This window comes from Leucopleurus acutus (assembly GCF_964270905.1).
Source record: "Leucopleurus acutus genome assembly, chromosome: 4".
NCBI lineage: Eukaryota > Metazoa > Chordata > Mammalia > Artiodactyla > Delphinidae > Leucopleurus > Leucopleurus acutus.
The window spans coordinates 146,988-160,643 of NC_139146.1; positions in this window are offsets into that span (position 1 = coordinate 146,988).

Below are 13,656 nucleotides of genomic sequence, written 5' to 3' on the forward strand. Positions count from 1 at the left end.
GGGACGGGGGAGGTGCAGGGGTGCTTTGAGAACACACCCGCGTTCCTGCCGCCCGTTTGGCAAGTTCAGGCCTGTGAAGACGTCCCCCAGAACTCACAGCGTCGTGCCCCTTCCTTCATAGAGTGTCCACGGTGCCCGGCGAGCAGGGGCACAAGCCCCCAGAGGCCCCTGGCCTCTGGAGAAAGCCTCACCCGCATTCGCCAGGCAGCCCGCGCGCAGGGGTCCCTCGCCCACGTTTCACGGAAGCCATCTGCCCAGTGAATATATGTGAGCGCCCTTCAGGCGGCTCTCTGGACATTTGCGTGGGATCGACTTGAACGTCAGTAGCTGCGCAGAGAAGGAGCGGGTTTCGCTGTATTTTTAGCGGGGAACGCAGATTTTAGCACATCGGCTGAACCTCCTGATTCCGTCCTGCTCCGCATGCATGACGACTTGCCAGAAAAGTAGGGGTAGTGAGCCTTCTTTCACATTTATGGTGTATAGGGTTTAAAAGGACAGTGTGTAAATCAGCTTGTATAATAATCGTGGCACCCACGCGCGTAAGCGGAGTTGCCATGAGCTGACTTCCAATGATTATTTCGGTTTCCAGGGAGACGAGGTTTGCAGCCACCTCCGTGAAGGACGGAGCCGCTTCTCCATTCCCAGTGCAGTGCCGCAGCAGCCCGATTGATTAGGCTTTGCGGGGAGAAGAGAGCTGACGTCGCCTGGTCCTGCGCCGGGCCTGGGCGGGCTGGGGGGCGGGATCGTGCAGCAGCCTCTCAAATCGAAAGACCTGAGCTAGGCAGGTCTGTGGTTTAGTATTTCTCCGGGATCTGGCCTCCTCTCTCCTCGCGAGCCCGCCCCCCGCCCCCCCACTAGACACTTCCCTCCCCTGGACCACCTCTGTGTTCCTTAAGTGAGCCGTGCCTCTTCCACAAGCAGGGCCTTGACACGTGCTTTTCTGCTTTATGTCCCCCATGCCACATCCTCAGCCTTTTCATTTCTTAGACCTTAGCTTCAGCTCCCTTAATCGGACCTAACTTTTGTTGGGTGCCCTCTGTCCTGCCGCAATGTAAAGAGTGCTCCCCAGGGCTTTTGTTCAGTCCTTGCAACAAACCCTGTGGCACCTGGCACTGTGATCCTAACAGAGGCTTCCCACCCAAAATCGGGTGACCTGTGGAGACAGAACTCAAACCCAGACTCTGTGCCCTCCCCCAGCCCCCACCTCCCTGCACCCCACCTCCCTGCCCTCCAGCTCCTAACAAAGAGGCTCCCATAACAAGCAGGATCTCCCAGTGGTCTCAACGTCTGTCTTCCCGAACAGACTGGGAGCTCGGTGCAGGCAGGGTCTATGTCTGACTTGTCCCCACCTTCTCCCCGTCAGGACCCGGCGCTGCCCTAGCCCAGCGGAATGGACAAGCAAGCAGATGGATGAGTGGGTTGGTGGCAGCCAACCTGGGGTTGCTCTGTCCCGTGACAGCATCTAACATCAGTCAAGTTTTGCTCACAAGGAGAACAGGGCCAGGTGACACAGGCCAGGCCAGCAGGCGGGAGAGGACCCACCTCCCTGTTGCGGAGAGCTTGTGGAGCCCTGCGGGCAGAGGGCGACCAGCAGGTGTCCTGTCGTAAAGGGTCTTGAGCTGTGCAAGTTCGGACTTCATCCTGAGGATGGGGAGACCCTAGAAGGGCCAAAGGATGCTGCGCTGTGTTTTAGAAGCACCGCTGCGAGAAGGCTGGGCTGCGGAAATGGCGGCATGTGGGGGGTCTCATGCAGGTGGACAGTCCTGCCCCCATCACGGTGTTCATCTCGGGTTTTCCCCGCGGCCCAGCCTCCCACCGCCTGGCACTCAGCAGATGGTCAGCTATCTTGCCGAGTGTGTGTCTGTCTCCCCTCTGTGTCCGCGGGAGGGAGGGTCAGAAGTCTGGGGTCCCTGCCATACACAGCTCACAGGGCCCGTAACCGCCCACTTTCACAGTGAGCGCCTCTGCACCTGAGCTGCTTTCTGACACCTACGGCCAGGGATGTAAATTAAAACAACCCATGCACATTTTGAAAGCTAATTCCATTGCTTTTTGACAGAATCCTTTTCCCCAACCCCTGACGGGCTCACCTGTGCAGCTCCTCCCCTCCCAGCCACCCGGCAGCGGCCAGAGGGGACCCTGGCACAGCTGCGGTCCAGGGAGTGACTTGGGGGCCCCCACAGTGAACTCTGAGGCAGGGAGCTCACTCTGGAAAGAAGCACCGCCCTCGTGAGAAATGCGTCTCTAGGTGGTGAGGGGCAGGTGGGAAGGAGTAAGTTTTAAAATCACAGACCCTACCACATGCCAAGCAAATTCACAGGGACCCTTGAGTCGCCAGTGCGTGGGACACATCACTGCCACATTTTAAAAACAGGGCCCAGAGGGCTTCCCTGGTGGCGCAGTGGTTGAGAGTCCGCCTGCCGATGCAGGGGACACGGGTTCGTGCCCCGGTCCGGGAAGATCCCACATGCTGCGGAGCGGCTGGGCCCGTGAGCCGTGGCCGCTGAGCCTGCGCGTCCGGAGCCTGTGCTCCGCAGCGGGAGAGGCCACAGCAGTGAGAGGCCCACGTACCACAAAAAAAAAAAAAAAAAAAAAGGTAAAAACAGGGCCCAGAGAGCAGAGATGACAATGTTTTTAAACCGTCTTGTGTTTTTTTCTGATTACAGAAGCAGCCATGTGTCAAGTGAAGAATATTTTCCCGATTAACTTTAACTTGCATTTTAATCTCACATATTTATTAGCATTTAAAGTCCAACCTCCTGCTGTGTTCACTTCAATTAATTTGTCTGATTCTAATTAGTTTTTCTAATTTGTTTTTCATTTAACTTTCCAGCATTTTTATCCTTTATCTTTTTAACTGGTTAAATGCTCAGTTTTTTCTTTTATTATTAATTCTAAGCCCCTTTCTTTCCCAGGAACAATCAGTATTGATCTTCACGTGTAGGTGCAGTGTGTGCATCTCTGTGCCAGCGCTGCAGAAGTAATGGTAAGTGTAAAGCACTCAGTCTCACAAAACCAGAGCCAGTGAATTAACGGAGACACAGCAGGCACTTTACTACTTTATAAGCTTTTGTCTTGTGCAATATAACAGAGCCACTCCATAAAATATGCATGTAACAGTTTAATGACTTAGATATGAGCATCTGCGTCCTTGCCACCACATCAGGAAACAGAACACTGAAGATCCAAAGATGCAGCTCGCCCTGCCCTCCCCCAAAGGTTCTGCTGACTTCACTGAAACCACTTCTTTGTGTTTACTTGTACTTTGATCACCTAAGCATGCACCCCTAAACATTTCAGTTTGGCTTTGCCTGTTTTCTGAACTTTGTACAAATGGAATCATAGAGCATGATTGTTGCACATCTGGTTTCTTTCATCCACCTGAATGCCCGTTGTCGTGTCTAGTTTATCCCTTTTAACGTTGGTACTAAGCCATTGTGTGAACGTGCCGCAATTTATTTACCCATTTTACTGATGATGAGCCTTGACTGTTTGTAGTTTGGGGATATTATGAAGAAAGCTGTTTTGAACTTTCTTATGCTTGTGCACTGACGCACTTGAGCCTGCATTTTGTTGGATCATGAGTAATGTATATGTTCAGATTTCTGTGTGCGTTTTTATTGAGACACAATTTATGTGCAATAACAATCACTGATTTTAAGTGTTCGATTTGATGAGTTTGGACAACTGTACACATTGGTGTGAGTCACCACCACAGTTACAATACAGGACTAGTCCAAACCCTCCACCAAAGTTCCCCTTTTCAGTCATGCTCTCCTCCACCCCAGGCCCTACAGAACTGCTCATCTGATTTCTGTTGCTGTAGTTTTAGTAAAAACTTTCATGCTCCTACAATCATAAAGTAGGTAGTCTTTCATGTTTGGCTTCTTTCACTTGACAATGCTTTGTTTTTATTGTTGAGTAGAATTCCACCAAAATTTGACTATCCAGTCACAAGATGATGGACATAGTTTGTCCATGTGGAGTTGCTATGAGTTAACATTCACGTGCAAGTCTTTTGAGAACGTATGTTTTAATTTTTCTTGGGTATATACTTAGGAGTGGAATTGCTAGGTTGTGTCTTACTTTTACATTTAACTTTGTAAGAAACGGACTAATTGTTTTCCAGAGTGGCTGTACCATTCTGCACTCCCCTCAGCAGAATGAAAGTTCCCAGTACTGCATCCCCTCACCAAACCTCGGTGTTATCAGCGGTCTTCTTAGTAATGCTGACCAGATGGTTTTGATTGGAATTATATGAACCTATAGATTAATTTGAGCATAACTGATATGTTAGCAATGTTGAATCTTCTGATCCATGAACAAGGTTTATCTCTACATTTATTTAGGTCTTCATTAATTTCTCTCAACGTTTTATAGTTTTCAGTATACAGGCCTTGCACACATTTTGTTAAATTTACCTTTAAGCATTTTGTATATTTAATCCTTCTGTAAATACTACTTTAAATAATACTTTCTTGTCCAATTGTTTGTTACTGGTATATGGAGATACATTTGATTTTTATTTATTTGTTTGTTTATTTTTTTGCAGTACGTGGGCCTCTCACTGTTGTGGCCTCTCCCGTTGCGGAGCACAGGCTCCGGACGCGCAGGCTCAGCGGCCATGGCTCACGGGCCCAGCCGCTCCGCGGCATGTGGGATCCTCCCGGACCGGGGCACGAACCTGTGTCCGCTGCATCGGCAGGCGGACTCTCAACCACTGCGCCACCAGGGAAGAAGCCCTACATTTGATTTTTTAAGTTGCCTTTTAATTCTGCATCCTTGCTAAGCTGACTTATGCTAGCAGCTATTTTTGTAGATTCCTCAACATTTTCTGTATAGACAATCATATCACAGGTAAGTAGAACCAGTTTTAATGCTTCTTTCCTACCTGCATGCCTTTTATTTTTTATTCATTTGTTTATTTATTTATTTTGGCTTCCCCGCAGCATGCGGGATCTTAGCTCCCTGACCAGGGAAGCACAGGGTCCTAATCACTGGACCACCAGGAAATGCCCCATTGTTTCTGATTTCAGTGGGAAATCATTTGATTTTTCATCCTCAAGTATGATGCTTTTCTGGAGAAAATTTTCATCAGGTTGAAATCTACTTCGAGTTTTCTGAGAGTTTGTTCAATCATGAACAGGTGATGAGTTTTGTCAACTTGTTGTTGTTGCTGTTGTATTTGTTGAGATTATTGTATGGCTTTCCTTTTTCAGTCTGTTAGTACGGTGAATTACATTTATGGCATTCCTATTCTAAATCCCACTTGGTCATTCTCAAGCAAGCAGCCTCTATTGCCTATTATCAGGAGGAGACGTACAGACACTTCTGCCCACTACATCTTGCTTTAGGAGTCACCAAGAAAACACGATACAGTCAAGCACTCACGGAACAAGCTTTACGCAGAGAAGGGACAGAGCCAAATAGCAGCTTCCCAAGTGAGTGCTGGTCTCCCGAGGCCGGCGGGTCCTTCCCAGCAGCTGACATGTGGCCATTAGCCTGCACGCACCCTGCTTGTGCTGCGGCAGAAGGACCCCGTCTCCTCCCTACAAGGAGTAGATGTGGGGTTGGTCAGGTGCCCTACGGCACACACTCTTAAGCAGCACAAAGGAACACATATTGAGCCTAAAACAGGAAGATATTCCCACCCAAGGTGGCAAGCCCAGTACAGGCTTGAGGACCCTTTACCTCTTGGTGAGGAATTGCTCCAGGCCCAAGGCCCATTGTTATGGGCCAAGTGGGGGATTAAAAGACTGTGCACAGGATTGCCCTTCTCAACAGTCATAATGTGTTGTCCTTTTTATCCTGGGGCAGATGCGATTCGCTATTATTTCGTGGAGGATTTTTTTTTAAACATCTTTATTGGGGTGTCATTGCTTTACAATGGTGTGTTCGTTTCTGCTTTATAACAAAGTGATGTTGAGGATTCTTGTGTCTAGGTTAATGAGGGTTACTATTTTTAGTTTTCTTGTAATGTTTCTGTCTTGTTTTAGTGTCACAGTGATGCTAACGTCATAAATGAGTTGCGAAGTACTCCCTTATTTTCTCTTTTCTGGAGAATCTGTGTAGAATTGGTATTATTTCTTCCTTAATTGTTCGGTAGAATTCACTTGTGAAACCATCTGGGGTTAAATTTTTCTTTCTGGGATGATTTTAACTGTACATTGAATTTTTTAAATCAGTTACAGGGCTACTGAGGTTGTGTGTTTGTCTTGAATAAGCGTTAGTAGTTTGTGTCTTTTGAAGAATTTGCCTATTACATTTAAGTTTTCAGATTTGTTGGCATAAAGTTGTCCACAATATTCCCTTTTAAGTTGTGATTTTTATTACATGTAAAATATATCTCAATAAAGCAGAAAGAATAAAATGTTTAAAAATTTAAAAAAACTTTATGTCTGTAGGGTCTGTAGTGAAATTCCCTCTTTCATTCCTGATATTGATAATCTGTGTGCTTTTCACTTGATCAGTTTGGCTAGAGGTTTGTCAGTTTTTGACCGTTTGCAAAAACTAGCTTCCGGTTCCGTCATTTTCTTTATGTTTTGTTTTATAGTTCGTTGACTCTGCTCTTCTATTTCCCCCTTTTTTCTGCTTACTTTGGCTTTAGTTTGCTCTTTTTTTCTGGTTCTGATTTGAGACCTTTCTTCTTTTCTTAGGTAGTCCTTTAATGCTATAAATTTCCCTTTAAACATCGCTTAGTGGCTTACATCAACGCTGAGTGATGAACCCCTTAGTTTGAACTTGGATTCATAAAAGAAAGTTCACTTTTTCTTTACATGCCCCCATAACTTTTTAAGGTGGTACCTGATGGAAGATACTAGAAGGTAGTACTCAAACTGAAAGACAGGAGCTGGGAGAACGGATGGATGGTGGGTGGAGGGATAGATGGATAAATAGGGTAGGTGAGGGACTTCCCTGGTGGTCCAGTGGTTAAGAATCCGCCTTCCAGTGCAGGGGACACGGGTTCGATCCCTGGTTGGGGAACTAAGATCCCACATGCCGCGGGGCAGCTAAGCCCGTGCACCGCAACTACCGAGCCCACGAACCACAACTAGAGAGAAGCCCACGCGCTGCAACGAAGATCCCGACACGGCCAAATAAATAAATAAATAGGATAAGTGGATAAAATAAGATGCAAGATGGACTATAGGACCAGTGGTGACAGTGTGTCACGAGCACAGGGGCAACTCAACTCAACCCCGATCTGCGGTTGAAGAGGAAGTTAACTTCCTGTGCTGTGCTGGGGTAGTAATGAGCCTCAGGTGAGCGTGGCTTACAGCCATCACAGTATCCCTCACTCATACTTCATGGTTGCAGGAGGCTGTGGTCTGTCTTCTTCATTCTAGGCCCCCAAATAGCCCCTTCGGGGATGTGACGCGTTCATAGAAGAGGGCTACAGGGCCCTGGAGGCCCCCACGGCCGCTGAGAAGGGCCATTCTTGCTTCCTTCCACATGCCATTAGCCAAAGCCACAGGTCAGTTGCCTGAGGTCAGTTGCAGGGATGGGGGTGGAGCTTAATCCTCTTACCGGACTGTCAGCCGCTGCTTTTACGATCCCCACTGGGCGGTAGTATTTTATCCCGACTCCTTACTTGTCACCTTACGTGCAGCCACGGCTTCTTCTGAGCAGACTGATCCTTTGAACCAGGATGTTCTGTCTCGGGGCTTTGCAACGTTCCTCTTGGCCTAAGGTCATCGCCTGAGTTTTCTGTCTCAGTCAAGCGCACACCCCGTCTGAGGTGAGGGCCCACCCCTTTCAGCTTGTTTTCTGTGCACTCAGACGCTTCCCACGGTGAGTCTCACTGAGATTCGCGCTCAGGCCACAGAGCCTACCGGTCTGTTTCTCTGGGGAGCCCGGGCTCACAGATGACCACTGAATTTCCCCCACAGGTTGAGAAGAGCTGCTCGCAGGGTGAATGAACACCCACTGAGGAGGGCGGGCTCCAGGCCCGTCCCCTCAAGTTCTCGGCGCTTCCCTCCTCTGGTCTCGGCCCCGCCCTCAGACTTGCCTTCCCAGTACAGCCACAACTGGGCAACCACTGTGCATGTCCCAGAGCAAAGAATCATGACTGGCCAGCATGGCCCGGGTGCTTCCCTCTGCACCGGTGGCAGTTGTCAGGAAACATTCGAGGCAGCTCCAAGCTGGCCCCCAGCCAGTCTCTGGCCCCAAGATGAGGCTGGCTTAGACCAGGCAAACTACAGTCCGCAGCCAAACCTGGCCCACCGCCTGTGTCAGCCTCCTGGGGCTGCCCTAACCGAGCGCGCCGCGTGGGGCTTGAACAGCTTATTATCTCTCAGCTCGGGAGGCCAGAAGGCCAGGCCTCTCTCCAGCTCTGGTGTGGGCTGCCTGTCCTTGCGCCCCTTGGTGTGCAGACACAGCACTTCAGTCTCTGTCTCCGTCCACGAGTGGCCTTCTCCTCTGTGCCTTTTCTAATAGAGGCACCACCCACCCTAGTCCAGTAGGGCTCATCTTAAACGGGTTACACCAGCAAAGACTTTATTTCCAAATAGATTCCCATTCACAGATGCCAGGTTAAAAAAACAAAAGGCAGGGGCTTCCCTGGTGCCGCAGTGGTTGAGAGTCCGCCTGCCGATGCAGGGGACACGGGTTCGTGCCCCGGTCCGGGAAGATCCCACGTGCCGCGGAGCGGCTGGGCCCGTGAGCCATGGCCGCTGAGCCTGCGCGTCCGGAGCCTGTGCTCCGCAACGGGAGAGGCCACAGTGGTGAGAGGCCCGCGTACCACAAAAAAAAAAAAAAAAACCAAAAAGACAAAAAACCAAAAGGCAGAAGTTAATTCACCAAGGCCTTCTTTACAGAGTTAGACAGAAAAGACAAAGCCCCGTGGTACCAAGGGGATGCCTGCTCCTACGCCCCTGCCCCCCGAGCGCTCCATGTGCCCCTCTCAACCCACCCCGTGGAGGCGGAATGCTACTTGGTTGGCAGTCACAGCCATAGGTCCTTTTCTGGTTGAGCTAAGCGAAGCTATTAAAATTCTGTAAGCTTGAGGGATTCCATCACTTCTGCCCCTGGATCCATGTCGGTAATGGCCTGGGAGGCCCTTACCTGGGAGGCAGGCAGCATTAGCAAGGCCACCTGGCAGCACCCGAGGCCACGCCTTCTCTGGAGGGCTGGCAGCAACAGAGGTGCCGGTCCCCTCCATCCGCTATCTCAGCTGTTCCAGAAGTGGGCGGAGAACAAGGCAGCATTTAATTCCCATCAAAACTCACACAGGAACATCGTAAATGTCCATGAACAGGAGACTAATGAAATAAGTGTGGAACCTCCCCCAGATGGAATTCTGTGCAGCCACTAAAAATGGTGATGGGCAGGCCAGAAAGGGCCGGTGCCCTGGGTCCCAGTACAGAATCGCTGGCTTGGACTTGTGTGCAGAGAGGAGGGACCAACATCGCCAGCAAAGCTCCTGGCCGGGAAACGGCGCCAGTAAGCGTGGCCGCATCTGCCCCCTGGACCCGACACAGCCCCTTCGTGGGAGTTGGCAGGGTGATTCTCTGCATTGCTAGCTCTCCGACGACACGTGTTTTCTCGTGTTACTTCTAACATGTCCGATTTCAGTTGGAGAACTGCCTCCTGTTGGGTGGTGACCCACGGGGAACATTGCGTGAGACTCCCGCTGTGGCCCCTGGGGTTGTCACAGTGCCCCAGGTCGTCCCTCTGGTCCACCTCACCCCCTCTGACCTCCCGCCTGGGGCTCGGGGAAGGCACAGTCCCCCTTGGCTGCCTTTCCTGCCACTTCTGGCCGAGGGTGGACCGCCACCCCATGGCAGGGCTGCCCACAGAGCTGGGGTGCCCCTGAGGGTGTGGAACCTCACTCCGCATGGGCAAGCCTTGGGCAATGGGAAGCGGGAGACCGGAGGGAAAGAGGAGATCAGGTCCCCTCCTTCCTGCTTCCTCAGCTGTCCTGGGGCATGCGACCAAATGGTCACACCTGCTGCTTGGCCAACTGTGTCTGTGGCTCCTTGGGAACCAGGGTTCACTCTCCGTCCACCCCCACTACCCCCGGGATCGTACCTCTCCTGTGAAGTATTTGCCCCCGGCTCTGTTTTCAGGGAATCAGCCACACACGACAGGACAAGGCGCCCCAAATCTTAATGGCTTAAGCAACTTCCTGTCTCGTGATCTGTGGGTCACCCATTTGGGCGGGCTCAGCTGGGCAGTTCTGCCAGTCTCGCCTGAGGTCACACTGGGGCCGTGGTCAGCTGGCAGCTGGCCTGAGGCGGGACGGTCTAAGATGGCCACACTCATATGTCTGGCAGTGGGGCTGGCCCCTGGCTGGGGGTCGGGGCCCCTCCGCACGCCCCCGCTCCTGCCTGCCGCAGGGGACCGGCTCACAGGGACCTCAGTCACCCTGAGCCTCCCTGGGGGCACAACAGAGCCTGCTGGGATGGGACCAGGGATGTCCCAACCTTCGGGGGGCAGGTGTTCTCCTCCTGCCCCTGCCCTTTGTGCTCTGAGCGGCTCCAGAGCCGCACCCCCGCTAGGTGTGTGGTCCCACCTCCGTGCCACACTGAAGATGATGACAAAACATGGGTGAGGACGTTCCAGTTTCCCCTGGACGCCACCGCCCAAACGCCAGGCGCCGGCCCTGCTTTCTCTTCTCGGTCTGACGTTGTTTCTTACCCATGTTTTGGCACCCCCAGACCGACACAGACCCCAGGTGGGTGGTCATGTCGCCACCTCGTCCCACTGCTCCCAGCTCTGCGCCCCCTCCCCCCAGGCCCCCTCGAGGTTGACCTCTGCTCTCTCCCCAGTCCCAGCCTGCCCGCCCGGCCCTCCGCGGCCTGTTTAGTGGGTCCTCGCCACACACTTCATGTCGCCACTGCTCACAACACACGGCAAGGTGCTGGTTGGCTACAGTCTGCCCCGGAGTCAGGCAGTGGGGTGGGGGTGGGGGGCAGGGGTGCATGGGTCAGAGTCTGAGCGGCTCCCCTCACCCCAGCCCCCGTTAGCACCCATCCTCTCACGGCGGGACCGCTACCGCCTCCTCGTCATCTCTCCAGCAAAACCACCCTGTAAAAGGTCTTAATGGATGTGTCCATTTTCTGCACCACAAAGTTCATGAGATTTCTGAATGGGAACTCCAATTTTCTCACCCTTTCCACCTCTTGCCATTCCTCTTGACTGGTTAATTTTAATTTCAGGGCATTTGCTCCTGGTGAAATTGCATCCTCTCCACAGTTTGGGACAAGAACCTCGAACTCTCTCCGCTAATAGCTATTGAGACACGCCTTGTTGTAAATGGCTCCCGGGATGGGCTTGCTGATAAAATCCCACATGATAATGAGGTAAAATTAGCAGGACCCTGGTGAAGGAGCAATCCCATTTCTCCTCAAACGCCCTCCAGGTTCACCTGTGGGGAAGTTACCTGTTGTATCCGATGGACCCTTGAACACAGGTGTACGTCACGTGTGCACCTCCCAGGTGCAGCACCTCCCAGGTGCAGCACCTCCCAGGTGCAGCACCTCCCAGGTGCAGCACCTCCCAGGTGCATCTCAAAGGTGTATCTCACAGGCGCACCCTACAGGAGCCCCTCCAGATGCGCCTTTCTGCACACCTTGCAGGCACTCCCTAAGTGGTGCATCTAACTGCATCGAGCCCACCCCTGGGGACTGCTCAGGGGCCCAGGCACCACGAGTGGGCACACTGCGAAGTGAGAGGGGAGGAGCGCTGCGGGTGAGGCAGCTGGGCACCTCCACCCCGGGAGCCGCACCTCTGCTCCCACACCTGCAAGCACATTAGGGCTGGGGGCAGCAAGACCCACCAGTAGATCACTCACTGCCCCCGGTGTCCCGCGAGAGCGCTCCGCACCGACCCTGTGCTGCAGCCCCGCCGAGCCCCTCCAGCGGGGGTGCCTCTGGGCCCAGGGCCGTGCCCCAGCCCCGCCAGAAGCGGGCGCGCCTCGCACAGCTGAGCGCCACGCCTACGTCCCGCCCTCTTCAGCCCTGCGGGAAGCGGAGAGGAGAGAGGCACACGCAGGCAGGGTGGGCCCGGGTGGCGTGAGCGGAGAGTCCGGGAAGCATCCCCCCAGAGACCCGCTCGGCCAGAAGGCTGCCTCGTGGGCACTGGCCTCACATCCAGGTGTGACCTGGACTCCAGCTCTGGGGGGCTCTGGAAGCCGTCTGGGGCTGAATTCAAGCGCGGTGACCACAGCCCTGGCCGCAAAGCCAAGCACCAGCGCCCGCCCACAGCACCTCCCACGCGTGTGGCTGTCCCTCGGCCCCAGTCACACTCACTATTTTCAGGGAAGTGGGGGACCTCAGAGCCGACCCGTGAAAAGAATCTGTTGGTGACTGAGCGGAGGCAGGAACGTCGCGGCCCGAGGCCAGTGCCCGTGCTTGGCCCGCTGGGCCCACTGTGGCCGGTACAGCTGCCGGGAGCCCGCCCGGGGCGCACGCGGAAGGCTCCCTGGAACGGACTCGTGCAAGCACAAGGGGCGCAGGAGCCACACGCAAACGTGCGCGTGCACGTTTCTACCAGCTCAGTGCACGCAAAGCGTGCCTCCCAGTTCGGAGCATAACAATATAGACACAGGCAGCATGAGAAAGACAGAGACACTTCAGGCTCTGGCCCTCCTGGCCCTCGGTGACTCCTGGTTCCAGCTGAGCTGCTCTGCTCCCGTCTCTGCACAGGGTGGTTAGCATCCCTCTGGCTGCTGCAGAAGGTGAGCCCAGAACGCCAGGCGCCCACCCAACCTTCGTGAGTGATGTGCACGGCTGGTCACACACACATCGCGGTGTGATGTGTCACACCGTGGACAGAGCTCCCACACCCAGCTGTCCAGCAGTCCCCGGGCACACGTGCGCACTCACGCACGCACACACCCTCGTCCTCGTGCGCACCCAGCACCCACGCACATGTAAGCACACACACTCACGTATGCACACACATCTGCACATGGTTTCTGTGTGGCGTGAAGGGCACTCCTGCAACCAGAGAGTCAGACTGACCTGGGATGAGTCCTCCAGTCGTAACCCCCAACCTCTCTTATCGCATCCTGGCTCACAGGGAGGCTAATGACTGTCTGACCCGGGGGAGGACGGCCGCGCCCTCAGCGGGAGAGCTGGCTGCCGTCTGGGCCCAGGGACCCCTGATTGAGGCATGGACGCTCAGGAATGATCCCGTCGGTAAATATGGCAGTGCCGGCAATGCAGCTGTGGGCGCTATGCAAGGAGAGGGTCCAGCAGCATGAATAAGGGTCCCAATAAGTAGGAATTAGGCCAAAAGGGAGATGCGTGCTGGGCATTCGCCAGGACCATTTCTAACTAAGGCTGCTGCCTCTTAACAGACAAGAGCTGCCTTCTCACCACAGAAGAGAAGGGAAAGGCCCCCCTTACGGTCGCACCCCCACACCTTCCTCCCTTATCCCCATTTCCCTCCGTGGACGTGGGCAGCCCTGTCAGGAGTCCCTCCACCTCCCCAAGACAGAGCTGGTGCCCTGCCACCCCACCACACCTCAGCCCAGGTCTGGGGGCCCAAGAGACTTGGAGCTACCTGTCGGACCATCCCAAGTCCTCGGGCGGCCGCTTAGGCAGAAGGGGTCATGGCACTCCAGGGGTTACCCCTCTCCAGGGGTTACCCCTCTCCAGGGGTTACCCCTCTCCAGGGGTTGGGTGTGAGGGCTTATCCCAGCGCCCAGGA